The sequence below is a fragment of the Equus caballus genome, chromosome 18, assembly GCF_041296265.1.
Source record: "Equus caballus isolate H_3958 breed thoroughbred chromosome 18, TB-T2T, whole genome shotgun sequence".
In the NCBI taxonomy this organism is placed as follows: Eukaryota; Metazoa; Chordata; class Mammalia; order Perissodactyla; family Equidae; genus Equus; species Equus caballus.
In genome coordinates this window covers 33,317,775-33,344,440 of record NC_091701.1, presented here as the reverse complement: position 1 = coordinate 33,344,440, position 26,666 = coordinate 33,317,775, and the positions used below count along the sequence as shown (strand labels likewise).

The 26,666-nt window shown below is 38.0% G+C and overlaps 1 long non-coding RNA gene across 2 annotated transcripts in view; it reads right to left on the bottom strand.

Moving 5' to 3' along the window:
* The window catches only part of LOC111768834 (uncharacterized), a 31,485-nt gene extending 5,185 nt beyond the window's left edge, over window positions 1–26,300 (bottom strand). The window contains exons 1-2 of one of the 2 annotated variants that reach the window (XR_002801421.2): window positions 26,193–26,300; window positions 19,809–20,154 (exon numbers count right to left, since the gene is read on the bottom strand). This is a non-coding gene — a long non-coding RNA (uncharacterized lncRNA). Of the gene's footprint in view, window positions 1–19,696; window positions 20,155–26,192 lie in introns of those variants that run through there. The other variant, XR_011428413.1, reaches the window with a different exon arrangement.
* Between the last annotated feature and the right edge of the window lie 366 nt (window positions 26,301–26,666).

Below are 26,666 nucleotides of genomic sequence, written 5' to 3'. Positions count from 1 at the left end.
AGAGCAGAACTGAGGCACCTTTGAGACCAGACAGAATCTGGATAGGTCCTAAGAAAAACTTCTCAAGAAAACAGCAAGTAAGGAACAAAATCATCTATGGTTTTTGGATTATATAAAATTTGGAGGTTTTTTTTAAAAGTTAAAAAAAAATAAACCTCTCAAGAGGTTACATTGTAATCACTAAAACTGACTCTGTCTTCCCAGGCACCAGAAGAGGCTACCATGAAGAATCTGTGCAAAAATTTGAGGCACACACACATATGTATGCATGACCTTCTGTGAACCATTTTGTGATTAATAAATATGTGGAAAATTGAAATTCAAGATCCATTAGTTGTGAGCCCTTAGTCCCACTTCTTGACAGTGGCTAACTACTCTTCGATTTTGATGTGACACACTTCCCCTCCCATCCATTTAGAAATGGCAGAGCCCTGCAATTTCCAGAAAAATAGTTTCAGGTTTCACATTGACCACTGAAACAACCAGTGACATCAGTTTCCTTGAGGCTTTCAGGGGGAGTGGGATGGACAGGATGGGAAGGCCGGGTGGGGAGGATAACAGAGATGTAGATATCTTCATTCCAGACAGCGCTAGATGGAGCGCTCACCATCTAATGGATGAGACCAAGGCAGGTAACTTAACAGAGTCATTCATTCTCTGAATGATTTCTTTAAAAAAGAAGCCTTAATTATCTGTTGTGGCTGACTCCACTGACTAAATTAACCAAATAACCACAAGCTTTGCCTTTCCTTTTTTTGTTGGGTAGATAATCATTTTAAAAATAAGCAAAACTGCAGTGCTAATTACAGCATGGTCTGAAAGACCTTAAAGAATAACAAGCTCCAGAAACAAATGCTGTAGGAACTGTGAGTAGGGATGTTTCCATACAATTCCACTGCAGAACTGTGCCCAGTTTTCCCAGAAAAAGTGTTTACTTAGCTTGATTTAAATAGAGATTAGGTAGCGAGCAGATGGAGCCTATTTGAGGCCGTTTGGCGGGCTTGCCTGCTAGACTGAGTAAATGGAGACTGGGTTGGGAGGCAGCAGGGGTGGAGGGCTGGAAGGAGAAAAGCAGGGTATTCCAAAGAGAGCAGCTGTTTCCAAAAATCCTTCACTCCCGCAAAATATTGGAACCCGGGACTGGATCTGAATCTAGGTTTCAAGAAACCAAAATCGGAAAATGTTTAGCCTTGCTCTCTTACATAAGCAGAAAGAAGTAGCTAGAAGAATGTCAAAGCTAAGCATGACCATAAAAATCTAGGTTCAGAAAATCCCCTAAACAGAATCTAGCTACTTTTGACCTTTATGGGAATTCAGTTGATAACTGTCTCAAGCTTCAATCCTCACCTTTCTCTCAACCTCTCTAGTCAGTAATTTTAGGTAGAAAAAAGAAAATTCATGTTCTGGTATATACATTGTTAGATTAACCCTGTCTGAAAGAACTTTCTAGAACTGTGGACTGTCCAATACAGCAGCCAGTGGCCACATGTAACAATTGAGCACTTGAAATAAGTATGAGGCTTTTTGTTGCTGTTTTAGTCAAAAGTTTAGTATGTAAGAAAGAACAGATATGAAAGAACAGATAGATTAAAAAAAAAAATAGTAAATCTACCTTCCAATGATACCCAGTGCAATAGGAAGGAAAGTTTAGAAACTGGTGTTTCTCAATATGGGATTTCTATTAGGACTTGACAAATAAGGAAATAGTAAAAGGCAGAAAATTGTTAAGTAATTGACTCTGAGTAATACAGAGATCAGAGACTAGGTCTATTTAATAATTTTTGTTGGTTGACAAGTAAAAAAAACCAGGGCTGTAAAGATCCAGGGGTTCCCAAATGTGTTCCAGAGACCCATACTGATCAGGGAAAAAGTCTAAGAAAAATGATAACTATGTAGGGAATGATTTTCATAAAGCTAGGTTTAACAACTTTTTTGGTGCTAAAATTTCTTCTGTGTTATGTGCCATCAAGTTCTCTCCAACTCCTGGCCACCCTATGAATGAGTGACGTCCACAATGTCCTGTCTTCAACAGCCCTCATCAGCTCCTCTAGACTCATGCCTGTGGCTTCCTTTATGGAGTCCATCCATCTCCTATTTGGTCTTCCTCTTTTCCTGCTGCCTTCTACTTTTCCCAGCATTATTGTCTTTTCCAGAGAATCCTGTCTTCTCGTGATGTGCCCAAAGTAGGACGGCCATTTTTATCATTTATGAAATCACAGTGAGAGTAGATGGCACTTTCCACTGTCTCTAATTGGCATAACTAAAAGTTTGACAATGCTTATCACATATAGTACCTAATATGTATTTAAACTGCTACTCAACGATGAAATGTAAAAATCTGTAAACCACTAATTTAGTTTACTTTTTATTTTACAAACGAGGAAATTGATACTGGGAAGGTTGAATGACTTGCCCCACAAAAATGGGAGTCTAACTAGTCTTATTTCCATCTTTATTCACCATACCCATAGTCGTTTCAACTACCTCACAAGCAAAACTAGAGTTTGTAGATGAGCTCATAAAATGTCTACTCCATTAAGGCTTTCAGTTCAATTTCCCACTGTTACTTGGAAAAGTCTGAGTGTTAAAGATGAATGATACTCCTTTTCAAAGAGTGTAACTTAATGGACACCATGAGCCTTCCCATGCTAAAACTAATGCATCTTCAGAGCCTTTTATTTCATCAAGCATGTCATTGAAATTTCAATAATACATGCTCAGCGGGGATAAATCAACTTCCAGAATTCTGTCAGAAATGCCTTTGCGCTTAGATTGGATTTAGTTTTGGGGATGGACCAATTACACAGTATTGACATCTCTGTCAGTTCTGTCACTTTGTGCCATTACTGAGTCTCAGACATACATTGCACCATGGCAAACTGTACTTAGCAAATGGCTCCACAATGTATTATTATTATTTACAAAATTAACAAGGTTTCCATAGTTCCTAAATTCGGTTTTACATACACAAGCTGATTTGATTAAATTTATCAAAATAATGGTTGAACATAAATTATCAGGCTCTGACTGAATTTTTTTAATTGTTTACCAAAACCAGCTGAGAATTGGACCTATTCTCTGAACTCTGTAAAAACTCTGTTACTCATCACTTTTCTGCTGGTTACTATTTCCTTATTCATCAAATCCTAATGGAAATCCCGTATTGAAAAATATCAGTTTCTAGACTTTTTCCCATTGCACTGGGTGTCACTAGAAGGTAGATTTACTATTTTTTCTTCTATCCATAAATCTGTTCTTTCTATTTTACTAGGGTTTTGTTTCACAAGGAAAAAAAATAAAAGTTCATATGCTGTGTTCATTAGCCACATATGCCTAGTGACTATTGAATTGGGCAATGCAGATATAGAACAATTTTTATCATCACAGAAAGTTGTACTGTACAGCACTGATCAGAGTATACCATGAGTATGAATTTTCTTCTACCTAGAATTACGAACTGGGGTTGTGACAGGAAGGGGAGATAGTCTTGGAAGAGTTATAAACTGAGTTCCCAACGTAAGTAAAAATTAGCTTGATTTTGTTTGTGGAGATTTTTTTTGAGAAAAGGAAATATAAAGCATCCAATTCAACTGCTTTTCAAATTAAGAAGAATGAACATAGATTCTATTATAAAAGTTAGGACTGCGGTCCACATTATGGCTAATTATTGCTGAGAAACAAAATTGGGAAGAGGCGTATATATCTGTGCAGCAAATGAAGCTCAGTGGGAGGGTTAAGAAGTTAAGTACTCAAAGCTTAGGTGGTTAGCATTGTGCTTGGCCCTCTGAGGAACCAGTGGAGCTCCAAGTTATTCGGAAGGTGGCAGGAAGAGAAGGGGCAGAAAGGGGAGAGAAAGAAATTGTAAGAAGCAGGACTAGGGCTATTTGGGGTAGATCCTGACTGTGAGCTTTTGAGTAAATTATTAGCTGTTTTCCCTGCCCTTTGAAATTCAAAATGCACAGGCCAAGCTCTCCAAGGACAGTGACTACCCTCCTAGGAGAATGTTAATCTCAGGACTTCAGTGACTAAAGCCAGAGAAATGTAATCTCCCAGAGCACTTGCTGCAAACAGAGTGCCGTCAAGGGAGACCTTGATCTATTTCGCAACTAACGTCTCCAGAGGGATTTTGAGAGACCAATGTAAATATCGATATAGAAATACCTCATAGATTTCAGATGCTCCTTGGAGAACACAGGACCACAAAACAATGAATAGATTACACTGTGCCATTAGTAGAATCTTACCCTCTGTAAAATCTGTTATTTTGCCCCATATTGTTTCAATTTTCATAATCTCTTCAGAATTCCAGTGTGGATAGTTATCCAAATGTCAATGGTTTACGGAATACACTGAGGCAAATATGTTTGAATCTAGGACAATGAGTGATTATACAAAATTCAATCCAGACTAACACAGCCATGGAAATGTCAGTCACTCCAGTTATGATTGTGAGTGGTCCATCCAGCAAGCTGGACACCCCTTAGCCCCCATGGTTCCTAGTGGCACTACTTGATGTCCATCAGAGTTTTGGAGACCAATAAGTGAATTACAGGCAAATGAACAAAAAGCACTTGAAAGGAAGACATGGAGTGGAAAAAGAAAGAAACAAAAGAGAAGAGGAAAGAGAGAAAATAAGGAAGGAGGAAAAGAAGAAAAGAAGGACAGTGGATAAGAAGGAAGCAGAAAAAGGAATAATCAAAAGAAGGGAAAAGAGGGAAGAAGGAAGGAAGGAAGGAAAGAAGGATAGAAAGGAGAGAGAAAAAAGGGACAGAGATAGAAATACAAGAAAAAAAGGAAATAAAAAGAAATACAAGTGGTGGGAAGAAGTGAGATGCCTCAATATTCATCTTGACTGCCACGCAATGAAGCCATGCCCTCATTATACATTTGTACGTAGCTATTGTCTAAGAAGCATTTACTGAGTATCTATTTTGCAAAGTCTCTGAGGGGATACAAAGACTTGTCAAATGAACCACAAGGTGCACCACTGAGGACGGCCTTAGAACCATCTCTTTATAATTTCATAATTGAATTATATTAGAGTAGGCAAAAAAATGTCAATAGAGTTAACTGTTAAAATTAAAATCTCACTTAATAAAATGGCCCTTTTGAAATGTTTTAAGCCTAATATTTTTCTTAACGCATGTCTAATTCTATCTTGAAATATCTTCTGGTCTCTCTCACAAATTTCTAGCAGTATTTCCACATTTTATATCAATTACTACTTTGACAGACCATAATAAAGAAGTCAGTGTGGCCTTCCTTTAGCCGCTTGCTGCCTTATTATTAATCTTTTTCTCTTGTTACACATAATGCATTTCAATTTAAAGGGAACCAGCAAGATACAACAAATGCACCATTGCCCAATCTGACTCAAGCCTGAAGCTGAAAATCATAATTTATTTTCATTTTTTCTTATTTGGGAATGATAGGATGGCTTCCCATTTTTGATTGTGAATTGGATAAAAATGTTATTCTCGGTTTTGAAAAAACCAAAACACAAAAACACAGATACAGAAAGCCCATGCGTAAGAGGGGCCAAAGTGGAACACAACACAACAATGCAACACAACACAAACCAAAATGTAAAACAAAAAAATAAACAACAACAACAAAATCCTATGATTCTAATATAAAACCCTATGCATGGATATTTATAGCAGCTTTATTCCTAGCTGCCAACACTTGAAAGCAGCTAAGATGTCCTTCAGTAGATGAATGGTTAAATAAGCTGTGGTATATGCAGACAATGGAATATTATTCAGTGGTAAAAAGAAATGAGCTATCTAGTCATGAAAAGATATAGAGAAACCTTAAAGGCATGTTGCTAAGTGAAAGAAGCCAATCTGAAAAGGTTACATACTGTATGTTTCCAAATATATGACATTCTGGAAAAGGCAAAACTATAGAGACAGTAAGAGATGGGTGTTTGCTAGAGGTTGGAGTGGAAGGAGGGGGGAAGAGGGAGAGCACAGAAGATGTTTAGGGCAGTGAAAATACTCCATATGATGCTACAGCCATGCACCACGTAACAATGGACCACATATGTGACAGTGGTCCTATAGGATTAGTACCATACAGCCTGGTGTGCAGTAGGCTATACCATCTAGGTTTGTGTAAGTCCACTCTATGATGTTCACACAACAACGAAATCGCCTAATGACAGATTTCTCAGAATGTATCCCCTTTATTAAGTGACACACGGCTATATAATGATGGATATATATCATTCTACATTTGTCCAATCCCATAGAATGTATAACACCAAGAGTGAATCCCAATGTAAACTATGGACTCTTGGTGATAATGCTGTATCAACATAGATTCATCAGTTGTAACAAATGTACCACTCTGGTGGGGGATGTCGATAATGAGGGAGGCTATGCATGTGTAGGGGTGAGGGGGATATGGGAAATGTCTGTACCTTCGCCTCAATATTGCTGTGAACTTAAAATTACACTAAAAAAATAAAGTGAAAATCCCCAAAAACTAACTAAATAAAAAGTAAATAAAATTAGCTCTGATAAAACAAAAAATAAACAATGATCTTGCTTTAACAAAATCTACCTAATCCAAACACATCCAGAACCTCATACCATAGAAATGGTTCTGCTACTCAAGCAGCTTACACATGACCCATTTTGGCCCTCTGCCTTCTGCCACAGGCTGACATACATTTGCGCATGTAAGAGTGGGCCCCACCACCATGTTTTTCTTGGCAAATTTCTTGTGATAACTCTTTTTGCCTTGCCAGGACTTGACAGCCTTACCTTTGGCATTAGAGGGCAGAGTTTCACTCATCATACTCTCGCTAGCTGGGAGGTAACTCCATGACTGTAAGATCACATTAGAACACTGCTCCATAATCTCAACGGGCTTCACAGCCTTGCCACACTTCTCTCTGTCATCACATCTTCAGGTGATGCGACTCTTCCAAGGAAAGCATTTGGGCATCACTTCAACCCAGGCCTCCGGGCTCTATGGCACTTACACAGACTCCTGCATTAGGCAGTCTTGGATCAGGTTTGCTGAGGCCCTTGCTCACCAATCCAATGTTTGACCCTGGGCCGACTTACTGATGAGAAGAAATGTGCCGAAGAAAACTGTGGAAGGAGCGTTATTACTGTCCACAGTTTGCTCTGCCACTGAGACGTGTCTTTTCCTCTTGATTCACAGCCACCAAAACCTATCACTGATGCAGTAAACACACCAGAGCAAGTGACTCCACTCTACATATATCCTTTCTTAGAATCTTATCAACACCAACCTTGCAGGAAGTTCCTGAGTTTCAAAATCAGGTGAGTTTTTAAGAGCTTGGATAAGAATAGTAATGTAAAATCTTAAAATGACTTGAAGAAGAGGCTCTTATAGATCAATATTTGAATGAAGAAAAACAAGATTGTTAGCAGAAAGAAATTGAACTGCTCATTGTACTACAAAAAAGGGAACTCAGGAAGAAAATAACTGTTAAATATTGTTAAAGTAGTTAAACAAGGAGGCCATTAGACTGAGGTGGTTCTAATGTTTTGGCAGCCTACATAAGCAAACTGAAACCTAAGCCACAGTCAATGCCTATGAATGCCTCAAGGTTAAGAAAGTGAAACTTCTTCGGAAGAATCAACCGCAAAGAGCCAACGAGCCTTTCCCAAATAAGGCAATTGCTTAAGCCATAGCCAATCAAATTAATTTTCTTGCTTTGCTTCTGCATCTGCTCTATGAAAGCCTCTTCCTTTAGCTCCTCCCCATGGAGCACTCCTAATCACTCCATGATTTGGTGCTGCCCAACTGGAATCTATGTTTCCTCACATAAAGTCTTGCAAATTTTCATGTGCCTCAATCTATCTTTTAATATTAAGACAGAAAAACTAATACTAAAATGATAATATTCTTTAGATTCATATAAAGATGAAGTCGATTATTGAACTGAACCTCAAGAAGTCATCCCCCTCCAATGGACTCTTCATTTCCAAGACTTTTCTGAATTGTTTTGAAATAATTAAGATAGTCGAATGTTCTTGTTGATAATGACACACAGATCTTTCCTCGCATTCAGTCACCTTTTAGGAAAAAGTAATCTATAATCATTGTTTCGATTTCCTTACTACTTTTTTTCCTTAGAGCTCTCTTTCTATCACTTGAAGGTACCAACGGTCTCAAAATTTTTTCCTTTCCCGCTTTTCACTTATTTCCCATGAATTTCTGCACATGGATTTAACATGGCTGAGCATGGACCTTAGAGTCAGACACATCTCGACTGGACAGTTCTGCCATTTATGAGATGTGTGATCGTGGGCAAATTATCAAAATTTTCAGTCCTGTTTTCCTCCAGTGGACTTCAGAGGGTAATTGTGAGAATCAAATAAGCTCATGCCTGTGAAAGTGTTTAACTGCATGGTTATACCAAGCACCCTGCCAGGTCCATGGTGGGCAGTTTCCTTTCACGCAGCCTTCCTCACCCTCTTGAAACGGTTTCCCCAACGTCCCCACATTGTGCTAGAGAATCTGGGTTTTCCTCCTTTTCTGAGCACTGCTTCTGAGACTTCTTCTCAAATGCTCTTCCTCTTTTTACCTCCAGATATAGGTGAGCATCAGGCAGTTTTGTCACTGCCACCTCACCCATGCCAACAGCTCCAGGTGCTGCCTCAGATGCATGGGTCCCGCATCATGCAACTTCCACTTGAGCACCGCTCCCAAGCTCTCAACCACATTTCCACCTCCCTGCTTGATATCTCTCTGTGGATGTCCAAATCTTACCTCAAACTCTATTCCACACTTCTGAAACTCTACATTCTTCTTCCACAGCAGCGCTCCTCTGTGGATCACCAAGAACCATGAATTTGCTTAAATCAGCTTCATCGCTTAAAGAAACACCTCCCCTGGCTTACACTGCGTTTAACTGTCACATCTTCATTCATGAGATGGTCTAACCATCTTTAAATCCAGTGTCGAAGACACTTGTGTTGTTCCAAGATCTTCATCAGAAACAGGATAAAAAAAGAAAACACCCAACCGGGGAATAAGACTTGAGGTTGAGTTTTAACTCTGGTATTTAACAGGTTTTGCAGGCTTCAAATCATTATTTTGCCTCTGAACTTCAATTTCCTCAACTGTAAAATAGGGATGATAATCTCAGCAATGACTCAGAGTTTTAGCAAAAAATATCATATTTCTGAAAGTACTCTGTATGCCAAGATATGCTCTACAATTGAAACTGGTTTTATGCTTCTTACAAAGCCTGAAACATAGCAGGTACTCCAAGGATCTTTTCAGAATGTACTTGAAATATGAAGTACTAGCTATTGACATGATCATGCTGGATCCTTGCAGCATTCCTGAGACATTCTCCTCCCGCTATAGGTAATCACATTGAGGCCAGGAAGCAGTAAGTGACTGTGAGAAGAGACAATGAATTTTAGGAAGTCTGTTTTTAAGTCTAGTCTTTCTCCCAGTATATTATGCTTTTTCTTATTATATTGTCTGTGTTAGAGGCATATATATTTTAGGATAAACTTCAGAGAGCAAATCAAGGAGTTATTCCACTCTTCTCTGAGCCCATTTACTCAGACCGTGTCAACTTGATGCCCAGCTCATGATCAATTCAAACAAAATCTACCAAACATTTTGATGTTTGACTAACTTTATAGTGAATTGACTGAACCTTTGGTATTGTATAGACATAGGCTACTTATAAAACAAACCAAACAATTTTGAGATTTTCACAAAGAAAGAAAGCTTTCAAGAAAGCATTGATATTCACAGACTAAAAGTAAATTATCTGCAGTGGTCCTGTTGGAAAAATAATTCTGTGTAATGAAAAATTAAAAATAAAAATGTTGTTCATGCTTATGTATATTTCTGTCTTCCATAATATAAAATACATGCAATTATTCCATTTCATCATACATATTTCTATCTTGACTATATAACCTACAGAAGATAAAAACCTTCATTAAAGGGGAATTTGAAATTTTCTAATTTTGTAAGGCACTCAGAGAAATCCACCCAGATATTAAATGGATGTAAACACAAAAGTTGTGTTCAACAATGGCCTTTTTATTCTTCAAAACACTAATACACATCAATTAGAAACAATGGTGCCATCATATTTACTGACTTAAACGTATATCTACACATATTGTCCAGTGAAGAGACAGTGTGTATGAAGACATTCTATTTGTATAAACTTTCATGGGAATATACAGACAGACTGCTTCACCAAAAAAAAAAAAAAAAAAGAGTATTAATATTGGTTATCTCTGTGGTGGCTAAACCTTTGCATGATTTTTTAAAAAGCATTTTTTATGATTATCTGTGTTACATTTCTTTTTTACAATGAATGTTTCTAATTTTTAACATGGGGGGAAAGTATTTTCAGTTTGAAAATAAAGGAGCAAAACCTAATCACTCAGATAAGCGTGGCAGTGTAAAGTTAGGACCTATCCAAGAAGTGGACCGGAATGATGGCACCTTAGTGCCACATTCAAAACCGGCTTCTTAACCTGAATGTATTAAGTCACCAAAGAGGTCACTGCATTAAAAATAAATGTGATAAAGTTGAAAGACATAAAAGACAGACAGGTAACAGAAGAGACTAATAAATTAATACATATGTGGCATCAGCAGGATAATCATATTTGTGAATGTCCTGTGTAAATGCCAGGCCTGTGAGGGGTGGCTGTTCTGATCACTTTCACAAGTGGAGACCATCTCCTGATGATCAGCTCATTGTCTCTAGCACAGCCTGTGCCTCTTGTGAAATGCAAACACGGACACAGCCTAAACTGCCGCGTCCTCCACTCTTATGGGCCAATGATTTCTGCAATCTTTAGCCAAAGCAGAGTGACAGTACATTGGCAAAAGTGAAGGCACAATTTAAAAGTATGTGCATGTGCCAACATTTACAGGGATTGAAAAAAAGACATTTACGGAGAGCAAAATACCATTTTTTACCCGGTTTTGTTGGGCCTTAATTAAGGAGGCCTTTCCCCCCTTTTCTGCCACTTGGGCTGTGGGATTGCAGCCTCTCTTGGCTTGGAGGAGTATTTCATTGGTCCACAGGCTAATTAGGAAGGACTCACACTGTTCCCCAGCCTCCTGAAAGACCAGAACAAAGGCTGCTGCTGGTAGATTGCAGTTCTGCCTCAATTGCGGAGGCTCAGGAGTAAAAGAAAAGCTTTTGAATAGAAAAGCCTTTTGATGCTGTGAAAGAAATTAAGAACTAAAACAGAGGCCTAGGCGCTGCTGCACACAGTCCTCCACACAGACCCATTGTGCGTTGGAACAAGGTCAACAAAGCCCGTCTGATACTGAGCACCTCACGTTAAAGAGGCGTCTATTAGTGGCTGCGAACCCGGCTCTCCTACTACGAAGCACTTTCCCAATCAGACCGTCTGGTGCCGTGATAAACACAGATAAATATGAGCAGCATCATGCTTTCATCTGAACAATTAATGCATGATTTCCCTGTTGATTGTTTGCAAATACAGTGCAAACAATTGTGTTTTCTTTTTTGGACCAAACTAAAACAAGCAAGCTGTTAAGGAAAAAAACTCATCATTATATTAGCATCTCATTGTTCCACTAAAATTTCACCAAATCCCTCTCCATGTTTTAAAATAATTGGAGTTTAACCAAATAACGTAAAAAAAAAGAATACACATTTTTTTCCCATAGAAGAATGGAAGTCTTGTGTGCTAATAAGTTTTCTAATAGCCTGAATTGGTTACCACAAGTAGCTGAAGCTGAACAGGCCCATTTGTTCTGAAACTTACAGTCTTTACTCATTGAGCTTCAGATGGAAATATTTTTTCTAATTCTATGACTTTGAAAATTGAGCATCTTTTTTTCAGAGCTCTACTTCCAAATAACAAAAATCGTCCTTTGTTGAGCCCTTATATGCCAACTACCACGCTAAGCACTCTAGATGCATTATCTCATTTAACTCCAAAAAATCTCTGATGTGAGCACTATTATTAGCTGCAATTTACAGATAAGGAAACTGAGGCTCTGAGGGTAACCGTAAGCAAGAGGACACAGCTCTTAGGGTAGAGTGAGGATTTAAAAGATGATTTTCGTCTTCAGAGCCTAAACTTTCAACACTGAGCTATTACAGTGGAATTTAAATTTTAATGTGTGAGTAACAATGTAGAATTACACAATCAGAAATCATGAAACCCACACTCCTGAATTTGTAGATAAGAAATTAAATACCAAGAAGTTAGAGGATTTGTCTATGTTCACCCAGCTAATTTGGTGAATTGCAAAGACTCCTAATTCCAGAGATCTTCAGACAAGGGAGGTTCTCAAACTACAGCTTGGATTAGAATCACACGAGGGCCTCTTACAGCACAGCTCTCTGAGCCCCAACGCCACGCTTCCTGATTCAATAGGTCTGGGATAGAACCCCAGCATTCGCATTTCTAACAAGTTCCCACATGATGCTGATGCTGCTGGTTTGGGGACCACACTTTGAGACCCACTAGCCTAGTGTGTCCCACTGCTTCTCATGTAACTGTAAAGTGAAAAAACTGATCAAGAGGATGAGTAGACTTAAGCAGAAAAATAGCGATAATTTTATTCAATTCCATTGAATGAGCCTCGGAGATGCCATTTTGAATTTTGCATCCTTCTTATCCATCTGATGGTCACATGCACAAATTTTGTGAAGTCTAGAACAAGGCAGTCATTTAGAGCAGTGTTGCTTCCAGTGCGAATATTTCCTGGAGATTCTTTCTAAGATCTTTGGACTCATTTTCCTCTTTAAAAGATAACTGTAAAAGCTAGAAGTTTTCCTGCATGTATTAAGTTCCTTTCACAGTTCCTCTCATTCCAGTTCTAATATAGAGATTTGTGTAATACCGCTGCACAATTTATCTTTCAAAGGGGCAGGGACCACCTCACTGCTGTGCAGATGACTCAGCATTGAAATGTAATTTACCAAAATGATTATAATCTGGTAAATGCATTTCTTTCCTCGGGGAAATTGAAACATCTATCAGCCCAAGTGTGCTTCTCTTATCCTCTTCCCCAGAATAATTTTTGCCTATCCAAGTCACAATCTGTGATTGCTCAACCTGTAAAATAATCCTTATTCAGACCTGTTTATTATCCGAAAAAAGAAAGGAACGACCTTGAAGGAAAATTTGGATAACTCCTCCTCTGTCCTACAAAACTTTTCTTCTGGGTCACACCCCAGGCCTGTTTCATCAGATGTCCAAATGACCAGGCTTCACTACTATCTATTTGCTGATTTACCAGCCTGTATGTGAAAGTCAGTTGAGGCTGTCATTGGGCTGAACAGGTGGCCTCATTGCTGTTACTGCCAGTTGTCATTTTTATCACCTATTATTTTGGGATCTACTTGCTGCAAAAGTGATAGATTGAATAGGAAGAAATAGGACTTATTTAAAGTGGCTAGAACTAAGTGGTCTTCTGAGGAAGTCTGGAAAACGTTTGAACGGAAAAAAATAATTATGAAGTGATGGCAAGTGAACTTGTTACCTTCTTAAATACAGCAATTCTCAGTCTTCCAATGAGCCTTCTTTCCCCTTGAGCAGGAGGCATTTCCAGGCAATGATACCACTATCCACATGCTTGGAAACCTTCCAGAGGCTTCAGGGGGAATTGGACAGCAGGTCAGGTCCCACGGTTACTGTGATACTTGGATTAATGCAGTAAAGGGACAAGAGCAGCAAGTACTATAGGAGTAACAATTATAATATCACAAATTGATTTGGAGTGGCAGACATAATCTGTAATTTAAGGTTTTGCCCTTGCAGATGGAGAATTTTAGAATTTGATGTTAACTAGTTTCCTAGCACTGATAACAGGAAGAAACCAGTGGGATGACCACTGGGGAGAAACAGAAAGTTGTAGACCAAAGACAAAAAGTGGAAGACCCTAGAGAGGACCAAAGAGATATTACCCTAGTAGGTAATAATTGACACTTGACCCTGACTGCGCATCAGAGGGTTTGTTCTTGGGTTGTAGTTTTTAAAGTATACTTTTGAAAGATGCTTCTGAAATGCAACCAGGGTTGACCCAGAACAATACAGCTAATAAAGCTGCAAATAATTTATACTTTCATGGATCTTAGTCAACTCTTAGTAAATCTACATAGTTTATTTCAAGGTCTCATGTTCCATTTGCCCCAATCAATCGTTTGATTCCCTTTATGTAATCTAAAAAAGCACAGCTCATTCAAGTGTTATTCAGGAGAGATGAAGGAGTCGGGAAAACTCAACCAATATTCTTTGTAACTGTTGATGTTTGATTTAGGAACTTAGATGAATATCATTTATATTTATGCCAGATGTGATCATACCATTCACTAATTTTTTTCAGCCTTTAAATACTCACAAGAAGTTCTAGCAGAGTTGTGAAAAACGTAAACCGATCATTGAGCTGTCCCATTTCCTGTGTCGGTGTCCTTTCATCTTTGTTTCTCTTGTCTGCTTTCTCTATGCTGTAACTTGGATGCTAATTTTTTATAGAGCGAGGATTTACTCTGTTCGGCACACACTAATTCTTGTGAGTGTTAATTGGTGCTCAAAGAACAAAGAGCCTCACGGTCAAGAAAACTTGGGAAATGCTCAATACCAAATTCTCTCCTTGGAAAGTCACAATGCCCATTAGCATATTAAAGGCTCTGAAAGGTCCTGCAGTAAGAAAGAAACCTCTCTAACTTTGTTTAACAGTTAAACAAACCTATTTGAGCTGGGATAGGCTTTTTTCTTGGCACATCTATTAACACAGCCTGGAATAAAATGTCTTTAACCGCAAGCTAGGAAGAGTAAGCATTAGCAAAACTTCAAGTTACGAACGTCTCTGGACAATTTATATTTTAGTAGGGTACTTGTAAAGCCTTCTAAATGCAAAGGATGAATGCTGTGACAAATCGTGAAGTCATCAAATGTCTGTTCATGAAGATGAACTTGCCCAAAAAATGGGGAAATTTATAATATCATCAGGCAGAAACCGTTGTTTGATTTCAAGACTATGTGGCCTGTGTATTGTGTACCCCAAACCAGGCAACAATCAAACTAGAATACACATACACATATGCACACACACATGCAGAGCACACACAACACAAATTTGCTATTCAGTCTTATTTTCATTAATCTTGAGTGTTTCCACAGAATGCTGCGGGTCTTTGGAGACGAACAGAGCTTGATTTTAAATCTTGGTTATGCAATTTACTAGTTGTCTGACCTTGGGCAAAAAACTCAACCCATGAGTGAAATTCTGTTTCCTCACCTGTGAAGTGAAATATTTACCTAAGAATTGTTGCAGAGGTTCAATGAGGTAACACGGACGAAGTAGTTAGCATGTAATAGACACTCAACAAATTACAATTTCCCCCACAGCCCTCTATTCTGCCTCCACAGTTTGGAATTGGTTGAAGTCCCGAGAATGACAGCATTCTTCTCACGTGCTAATGATAAACTGCTGTTGCACTGAATAAATTGTAATAAAATTGGTGTTCCTGTCTGTCACCCTATTGTGAGCTCCTGAGAACCAGCGCCTGTGTTGAGTTCACCAGGCCAGGATCTTCAACATATTAGGAGCTCAGTATGCTTGTTAAATAAATTAATAATCTCCGAAAAACAACTGTCCTTGATCTTCCACAGACTTCTTTTCCTAGCTACTAAGGATCGCTCGCCAATGCTGCTTTCACTTGAAGTTGACTCTCTTTTTCTTCAATAATGCCTCTACTCTGAAATAACACATACTCCAAAATATCAGTTTAATAAACATAAATTAGTTGCTCATTGCACTGTGATATTAGTTAATTTTGAAATTGCATTATAGATTTCTAAATTAAAGGGACAGCCTGCCTGTCACTCACATCACATACAATGAATGCCAACATCAGGCATCACCTTTTTCCGGCTTTGCCAGACTGAAGGTCATTATCAATTGCTGTTTAATCAGCCAAGTCATGCATATAGACAAAGGTTAACTGTGCATGGACCAATCTGACTTCCTTTGTCATCGCAAGACAATTTGCAGCTTAATAAAGCTGCTCTGATTGCACTTAACAACACCTGCTTTAAAATCCAGCCTCATTCATAGCACACTAATGAGTTACGGATCTTCTGGCAAGGACATGATCAAAGACAGATGATTTACTTTCTGATTAAATGACCTAAATAATATAAAACAAACCTTCCAGTTTCCTTTAGGGAAAGCCTTTTTGGAAAAAGTTATAAAAGCTTGGCATCTTCAGATATGGTTAAAAAAAAAGACAGGAAAGCATCATCTTTGGGCTCTTTTAAATTGTGATGTGAAACCACAGTGAGCAATAAATGAAATTGAACCAAACCAAGCCTCTGACCTTTGAACTCACACCCTAAAACAAAATATAACCACTGAGCAAGAAAGCAAAAAGATATAAAACTTATAAAACAAAAAGGGAATTTTTGGAATCTTTATGGAGGCAGTATATTAATTTAAAGACTATTGTTTTAGAAGCAGCTCTGTTACTAGAATAATAAAAATGATTTGACCCTTTCACATACACTGGAGTCTGGGAGTTTGGTGTTGACTTACTACGTGATGTCAGGCAAGTCATTTGCTGCTTTGAATGGAGCCATGTGTTCTGATTCAACACAACCACTGGCTGAACTTCCAACACTAGAAATCTTGTACCTTTCTTTTTGCATTTCTGTAATTATTCTATCTGTCCTAGAACATCAATCATTCTTGCCTGCCTAAAGATGGCTCCTGGTAAGGGGAACGGCTCTGCTACAAAGCACAACCTCTGCTACAAAGACTAGTGTGGGAGCAGAACCTGGTGCCAGAACCTGACCCAGAGCAGCCAGTCCAGAGACCTGCCAGTGACAAAAGCTTTCAGTTATCGCCAATCCAAAGTCGTCTCAGAAAGAACAGATCTGGAAGTCCAGACAAAATCAAGAGGTTGGGAGAGAGAAGCTGAAATAAACACACACGTACATGAGAACAGACACAAGGAGGTTAGTTAGCTGGGTAAATTCATGAGAGAGCACAAGAACAAAGTTGCATTAGTGGGTTTTTTTCTGATCATTTGTTTTTAATCTTTTATTTTGACATTCCTTTAGGCTTACAGAAAATTTGTAAGAATATTAGAAAGATACCCTTTTTATTCAGTTTCCCCATATATAACATTCTACTACATTTACTTCATCCTTCCCTCTCTCTCACTTTTTCTAGATAGATAGATAGATAGATAATTGAGGGAAGTAGAGAAATGTATATGATATACCTATAGACATACGTATTTATCTGTTTATAAATATGCATGTATATTTCTTTCTTTATATTTATATACCTACATATTATTTTTTTTCTGAATCATTTAAAAGTTGACTCATGATGCTCTTTTACCACTAAATACTTTAGTGTCTGTTTCCTATAAACAAGGAATTCTCTTACACAGCCAAAGTATAATTACAAAAATCAGGAAATTAGCATTGACATGATAATATTATCTATTCTGCAGACCTTATTCAGATTTCATCAATTGTCCCAATAATGTCTTTCACAGCAAAAGAGAACCAAAAATCATACATGGCATTATTGCCATATCTCTTTGGTTTCCTTTAATCTAGAACAGTTTCGAGTCTTTGTTTGCATTTTATGAATTGACATGTTTCAAGAGAACAGGCCAGTTATCTCGCAGAATGTCCCTCAGTTGGGATACGTCTGAAGATTCCTCATGATCACATTCAGCTTACAAATACTGCATTAGGGATGGAACTCATTCCCCTGTCCCTTTGTTTGTGACTCAGCCCAAATGACACATTACTGTTAGATTTTCCATGAGGCTTTTTTTATGGCTTAGTGTGTCTCCCTTGAATTTTCTTGAGCAAGAAGCAAAAGTATGAATGGTTTTCTTTTTCCTTGAAACATGAAAAGTTTGAATAACAAACATCCCTAACTTAGGCACTCATCTGAGAGGAAATACAGCATATTGTCAAGAGGAGAGGCTCTAAATGCCGACTCTCTGGGTTCAAATCTTAGCTCTATTACTTGCTCTCTGTGAGATTATAAATAACTTAATCTCTCTGTGACTTAACCTCTTCAGCATTAAAATGGAAATAAGTAATAGAACAAACTCTCTAGGGTTGTTGTGAGGGGTAAATAACAAATATATAGGAATTTCTTGGAAGAGACTTTCATTTCATGCAATATGGCACATTAGATACTCAGGGGGGAAAAACCCTTAGCAGTATATCACATGAAAATGCTGAGAGAATAAATAAATAAAACAGAAAACTAAAAAAGAATTCCTCAGAATCAGTGGTGTGATGGAGCTGGCTTTTATTGGTTCACAAAAAACCATCTTTTAAATTTTAGAAACTTTGCAAGACAATTGTTAAATTGCCATTATTAAAAATAAAATTATATAAATTTACCATTAAATAAATTATTTAAAAAATAAAGATAAATAAAAAACTGACAATTATCTGATTATTGTGTTAATTGTAAATTATAACTTATGCTCTTAAAAATATTCACATCTGTTGTATCTGTATGGTGGAAATATCATATAATGGTGTGCTGCTGTTTACCTCTTCCCAAACTTGCATTCAGTGATGTCACATTAGTTTGACATTGGCCTTGGTGGGAATATTTCCACCCTGGAAATTGGCAAACATTACAAATCAGAGCTTTTTTTTTGGAGAGCTGATTGTTAAATATTTATCAGTACACCACTGTCCACCGACCAGAAGTGATAAAAAAAGTAGGATTCATGGAATTTAATGAGTCCTAAAGCTGAAATTTTCCCGAGAGATTCTCTCTTAATCTCTCGTGGCTAAGATGTGTTGTATTGGCCACACATTTGGGTAGAAAGGAGACAAAATCTGTGGCTCAATCAGAGTGAAGGACTGATTAGAGACTCCTTCATAAAACTAGAATTCCTAAGGGATGACACAGTCAATGAGTTTAATTTAGAAAAATGAAATTGCTCTCAGAGGAACACTGTAGAGATATTTGTCTGGACTGGTTTTAACTTTGAGAGCGGAGGAAAAAAAGAAAAGATAATATCTATCCTGAGAGGTTCTAACTACAAACCCACATTCCTGTCTGTCTGGGGATAGAATTTAAATGCCCTGCTTGGCCTGAAAATCTCCAAACTTGGCTATTGGTTTACAGCGACTCAAAGTTGGTAGGAGGCCCATAGCAAATGTAAATGCAATTCCTCTCTAATGGAACATGAAGAATTCCCACAGATAATATTTTAAGGATATGAAATCACAATGAGTATCACTAAATAAAAAATAATAAACAAAAGGGAAAGAGATTTGACAGACATTTCTAATAACTTTGCAAAAACATATGAAAAAATGTTGGACATCATTAATGGTTAGGGAATGCACAGTAAAACCTTAATGATACAACACTACATAACCACGAAAGTGGCCCAAATTAATAAGACTGATGATGCCAAGTGTTTGTGAGAATGTGGACCAATCAGAATATTCATATGATGCACTGAAAGTGCAAGTGGAAAAACAAAATTGGCACTAGCTTCTAAAGTTGAAGATACTCATCACAAGTCGGTTTTTCTGAAAAGCGAAAACTGAGATAAGAATGAAACAGTTTACTGGGGAGGGACGCCTGTGAAAAGAAAAGGAAGGGTATATAAACTAGTCATGGTACTACTTCCTTGTCAATTCATGAACCTTGGAACACTTAGACCATTTGCCACTTTTTTATATGTTACTGTTGTCATGAATATTTATTTTCTACATAATTTAAATTTAGCAATACATTATTATGAATATCGCTTAATACATGCATTAGCCATTTGTATATCCCACCTCATGACCCTTTCCGTTGCTCTTCATCCCTTCCTGCATATTCTAGCTGCCATTCAAGATCATTTTTCTTCTACCCGAAGAATGTTCTTTGTTGTTTGCCTCCATGTGTGTCTGCTGCTCATTAATTCTATCAGTTTTTGTTTTTCTGAAAATGTCTTCATTTTTTGAAAGAAATTTTCAGCTGTGATAGAATTCTAAGTCAGAAATTACTTGCTTTTATTATTTTGAAGATATCATTCCATTGTCTTTTGGCTTCCATTGTTGATGTTGAAAAATCAGCTCATTATCCAGGTGCTATTTCTGTGTATTTCAGAGGTCTCATTTTACTCCTTCATTTCTCCAGCACCTGTTTAATTAAATGCTTACATTAAATTCTTCATGATAAAATCTCTAGCGTGGTTTCCATATTCTTGACTGAACAGTGACTAATACAGTATAGTTATTTTAAAGTGCATATCCAACATTTCTAATTTCTGGACCTACAGTTGGCAGACTTTCATATTTTATTGACAAGCTGTGTTGGTTCCTATATCCTTGGTTATTTTTGTTTGAGTGATGAGTATTATATACAAAAAAATAGTTATATATACACATAGTTGCAGATAGTTTATATATGTATACATAGTTTATTTTGTTCTGGGCATTGTGATAAACATTTTACATGAATTACCTAACAATTGTTCTGCAAGGTAGGATCTAATATTATTTTTCTTATTTTAAATATAGGGAAACTAAAGTTTAAAGAAGTTAAGTAGCTTTCCCAAGACTACATGGGTGGTAAGAATTAGGCTTCAAATTCAGGTCTATATGACTCCAATTACAGAGGTCTTAACTGCTAGATTGTCTAAAGATAATAACGAAAAGATCTGTTTTGTTCAGAGTATAAAAAACCACTTTAGCATCCTCCTGCACTGCAAAACATACAATACTGCAATGTGTATGCATTATGTGTATGCATGCATGTATGCTACATGTGTGGCTGTGCTGGTACAGAGTTTAGCATCCTTTTTAAAAGATCAAGTTGATACTTGTATAAACTAAATTAATGTTTCTCTAGTGATTGACTCAAAGGATGGGAACAAAAAGTTCTTAAGCCAAATATGAATAGATTAAGAGATTAGAGTTTGAGTGAGTTATGAAAAAAAGAGTTGAGAAGGAGAAAAAGTGTAAAAAGAATTTTCAATTATCACTCGAGTAACGGTTCTTTGTTTAATCTCACTAAAGCAACAGGAACGTAGGATGCTCATTTGTCCACTTGTGATAGCTTTTTAAAATTTCGTTATTAAATCCAACAGGCTTTCATGGTAAAACCTCTGGGCAAACTAGGAATAGAGAAGAACTTCTTCAACTTGATTTAAAAAACTTAGAAAAAAACCCTACAGCTAGCATCATACTTAATAGTAAGAAACTAAAAGTTTTCTCACTAAGATTAGGAACAAAGCAAGGATGTCCTCTCTCACTACTCCTTTTCAACATCATACTGAAAGTCTTAGGTAATGTAATAAGACAAGAAAAGGAAATAAAAGGTATACAAATTGAGAAAGAAAAATTAAAATTGTCTTTGTTCATGGATGACAGGATTATCCACATAGAAAACCAAAAGAATTGGAAAATAAAAAGCCTCCTAGAACTAAAAAGTGATTATAGCAAGGTTTAAAGACACAAGGTTAATGTTCAAATGTCAATTACTTTCCCACATACCAGCTACGAATAAGTGGAATTTGAAATTAAAAACACAATACCATTTACTTTAGGATGGCCACAGTGAAATACTTAGATATAAATCTAACAACATATGTACAATATCTATGTGAAGAAAACCATAAAAATATGTTGAAAGAAATGAGGTAAAAACTAAATAAATGGAGAGCAATTCCATGTTCATGGATAGGAAGATAATACGGCCAATATATCAGTTCTTCCCAAGTTGATTTATAGGTTTCATAAATCTCCAATCAAAATCCCAGAAAGTCATTTTGTGGATATCAACAAACTGATTCTAAAGTTTATATGGAAAGGCAAAAGACCCAGAATAATCAACACAATATTGAAGAAAAAGAACCAAGTTGAAGGACTGACCTTATCTGATTTCAAGACTTATTATAAAGCCACAGTAATCAAGAGAGGGTGGTATTGGGGAAAGAACAGACAAATAGATCAATGGAACATAATATATAGCCCAGAAACAGACTCCCATAAATATAGTTAACTGATCTTTGACAAAGAAGCAAAGGCAGTACAACGGAGCAAAGATAGTCTTTCAATAAATGGTGCTGAACCAACTGGACATCTACATGCAAAAAAAAATTAATCTAGACATAGACCTTACACTTTTTGCAAAAATTAACTCAAAAGAGATCATACAACTAAACGTAAAATGCAAACCTATAAAATTCTTGGAAGATAACATAAAAGAAAATCTAGATGACCTTGGGTATGGCAATGACTTTTTAGATACAACACTAAAGGCATGATTCGTGAAAGAAACAGTTGATAAGCTTGCCTTCATTAACATTAAAAATTTCTGCTCTATGGAAGACATCATCAAAAGAATGAGAAGACAAACCACAGACTGGGAGAAAATACTTGTAAAAGACACATGTGATAAAGGGCTGTTATCCAAAATATATGAAGTATTCTTAAAACTCAACAATAAGAAAATGAATAGCCCAATTAAAAAATGACAAAGGACCTGAAATGATGACTCACCAAAGAAGATATACAGATGGAAAGTAAGCATTTAAAAAGATACACAGAGAGTGACATCAGCATCATGGCAGAGTAAAGTGCTCCCTTTGTCTTTCCCCCCTAAGTAACAACTGGTAGAACAATCACAGACCAACAAAGGATTCTCTGCACAGCACAGCAGAATGCCTGAGAGATCCATACATCCACACATCTGAAGGTGGGTGGACTGGACCTTGTGGAGGCAGTGGAACTATGGGAGCAGTGGCAACAGCTCCTAAGACTGGAGGCTCCAGGAACTGCAGCTGTACCTGTGGCCAGAGGCTCCAGGAACTGTGGCTATGGTTGTGAATGTCAGCTGCAGGAATGCAGGCAGCCCATGCTCCCGGAGGCTCGGGGAGCCACTGTGGCACCTGTGAAAGGAAGCCCCAGGAACCATAGCAGTGCCTACAACCCAGCTCCCTCTTCTTTCCCTGGGAGCAGCACTTCTGAGCCCAGCCCTCCTAGAAGGGGGTACTGCATCTAAGACCCCAGTAACCCTAGCAGTGGCAGTAGTGCCTGTGACTTGAGGTTCCAGGAACTGTGCCAGTGCCTGAGACTAGAGACTCCAGGAATTACAGTGTCCCTTCAACTCAGCCCTTTCCCCTCTTTCAGCAGTGGTGGTTGTGCCCACAACCTGAGGCTCCAGGAACCACACAGTGCCTACAACGCAGCCCCCTACCCCTCTGCCAGCAGCAGCATCTCTGACACTGGCCCTCCCAGCAGCAGGAGCTGCATCCAAGACCCCAGTGGCCCTGGAAGCAGCAGCAGTGCCTGTGACCTGAGGTTCCAGGAACCACAGTAGTGCCCGAGACAAGAGGCACCAGGAACCACAGTGGCACCTATGACCCAGGCACCCTTCCCCTCACGGGGGTGGTGGTGGCACCTGTGACCCCACCCACCTGGCAGTGGTCATGACAGCTGTGAACCGAGTATTCCAGGCAGTGGTGGTACCAGCACCCCCAGAAAACTGGGGAGCAGCAGTGCAGGTGGCACATGTGGAAGACAGTGCCCAAGACTGCAGAGAGCCCAGTAACAGCAGCAGTGGAGACCACCACCCCAGTCCTTCCCAGCTGCAGTAGCTCCTGAAACTTTGGCCTCCCCACCCACAAGAGCAGCACCTGCAGACCCAACAAATCTGGACATGGAGGAGGTGTTCATGACCCCAAATTCTGCCCAAACTTCTCCCTCCCCTGACCTCAGAGGAGGAACCCACAACCCAGGTGACCCTGGAAGCAGCAGAAGTGTTTGCCAGCTGGTGACAGTGGGTGGCAACACTCATGACTGCAGCAACACTGTAGGCAACAAGACACCAGCAATCTCAGAGGCACAAGCAGCACAATGAAGAAACTGATGACACCTCTGGCAGAGGCAGTGGAGGGTGGAAAGTTCAGGCTCTCAAATATAATCAGAAGCAGCTCAGAATAAAAGTAAATAAAGCCTTATCTAAATAAGAAAGCTGTTTGCTATTACAAATGAGCCAGGAAAGAAACATCTCATCTGGCACCAAGAAAAACTACAATAACATGGTGTCATAAAAGGAAAATGACAACTGTCCAGAAAGAAAACTTGAAATTGTGGAAGATTGTGATCTAACTGATAAAGAATTCAAAATAGCAACACGAATAAACTCAACAAGCTACAAGAAAACTCACAAAGACAGTTCAAATAGCTCAGGAATAGTATTAATGAATAGAAGGAGCGCTTTGCCAAAGAGATTAAAACTCTAAAAAGGAACCAAACAGAAATTCTGGAGCTGAAGAACACACTAAATGAAATGAAGAATAAAGTAGAAAGCATTGGAAATAGACCAGACCATATGGAAGAGAGAGTTACTGAACCTGAAGATAGAAATATAGAAATGATTAGGGTAGAAGAGGCGAGAGAACCAAGATTTTTTTAAAATGGAGAAAGTCTATGACAAATATCCAACATAAGGAAAAGCAACATAAGGATACTGAGTATGCCAGAAGGATAAGAGAAGGAGAAGGGAACAAAGAGTGTATTCAGAGAAATAATAGCTGAGAACTTCTCAAACCCGGGGAAGAAACTGAATATGTACGTATATAGAGATAACAGAACACCTTATTATCTCAACACAAAACGATCTTCTCCAAGTCATATTGTATTAAAAGTATCAAAAGTCAATGACTAAGAAAGAACATTAAGGGCAGTCAGAGAGAAAAAACACTGACCTACAAAGGAACCCTCATTAGACTACTAGTAGATTTCTCATCAGAAACTGTACAGGCCAGGAGAGAGAGGAATGATATACTTAAAATATTGAAAGATAAAAATTGTCAGCCAAGAATACTGTATCCAGCAAGGTTATCCTTTAGAAATGAGGGAAAAATAAAAGCTTTCCCAGACAAACAAAAGTTGAAGGAGTTCATAGCCACTAGATTTGCATTACAAGAAATCTTGAAAAGAGCTCTCCGACCTGAGGAAAAAAACACAAAGGTTTACAAATCTTAAACTAAGGTGATAAATAAACAGATGGAATAAAAAAAAATGCAACTATATATCAGAATAGGATAGTAAACAATTATAACATAAAGGGAAAGAAAGTATTAAAAATAATTACAACCACTTTGATTTGGTAATGAACTCACAATACAAAAAGGGACAATTTGTGACAACAAAAACATAGAAGGGGAAGAGGAAAAGGACGGAACATGCATAAGCAAATGAAGATAAGATTCTATCAGCAGAAAAAGGACTATCTCATCTAGGAGATGTTTTATACAAACCTCACAATAACCACAAAACAAAAATTTAGAGCAGAGTCATGAAACATAAAAAAAGAAGAAACTGAGAAACACGTCACAGAAAACCACCAAACTGAAATAGCATACAGAAACACAAGGAAAAAGAAACAATGGAAATATAGAGCAACCATAAAATGAAAAATGAAATGGCGGGGCTGGCCCCATTGCCGAGTGGTTAAGTGCATGTGCTCTGTTCCAGCAGTCCAGGGTTTTGCCAGTTCGAATACTGGGAGTGGACATGTCACCACTCCTCAAGCCATGTCGAGGTGGCACCCCACATGCCACAACTAGAAGGACCCACAACTAAAAATACACAATTATATACTGGGGGCTTTGGGAGAAAAAGAAAAAATAAAATCTTAAAAAAAAAAAAAGAACAACTCCTAGTCAAATTGTCATAAAATTTGACAAGAATAAAGACGAAATCTTTTTTAAAAAAGATGAAATTGCAGTATTAAGCCCTCAAATATCAATAATCACTCTCAATGTAAATGGGTTGAAATCACCAACGAGAAGACACAGAGTGGCTGGATGGATTAAAAAACAAGATCCAACAACTTGCTGCCTCCAAGAGACCCATCTCAGCTCTAAAGACAAACATAGGCTCAGAGTGAAGGAATGAACGATGATACTTCACAAAAATAGTAACTAAAAGAAAGCTGGGGTAGCTATACTCACATCAGATGAAATAGTCTTCAAGCCAAAAAAAGATAACAAGAAAAAAAGATGGACATTATATAAAGATAAAGGAGACAATCCATCAAAAATATATAACATTTCTTAATAAAATGAACCTAGTATAGGACAATCAAAGTATGTAAAGCAACTATTAACAGACCTAAAGGGAGAAATTGACAGCAACACAATAATAGTAGGGAACTTTAATACCTACTTATATCAATGGATAGATTATCAAGACAAAAAGTCAACAAGGGAACATTGGTCTTAAAGGAAACACTAGACTAGATGACCTTCACAGATATACATCATAACTGGCTCTATCGGAACCTAGAGTACCCAAGATTCTGTTCTGTTTGATCCCAAACTCTTTCCTGTCTCCACCTCTATTCTCTGCCTGCCTGAAACCAGAGAGGGTTAAAACAGGTAATAGAACATGGGGACCTGACTCATTGTTCACAATCGAGAGGATGTGCTGGAAAATATTCTTTCAATTAGGCAGGAATAAATATTTCTCAGCATTAGCCATAGGTAATAGCAAAGGTGAAAGCACAACTCTTAAAGTTTACTCAGACTACCTTTTTGTCATTGAAGGTAGTCTGAGTCAATCATAAAGTGTTCAGACAAGTGTGCTGGGGCTATACCCTAACATAATTCCCAAACAGGCGGGTGTGAGAAGTGAGGAAAT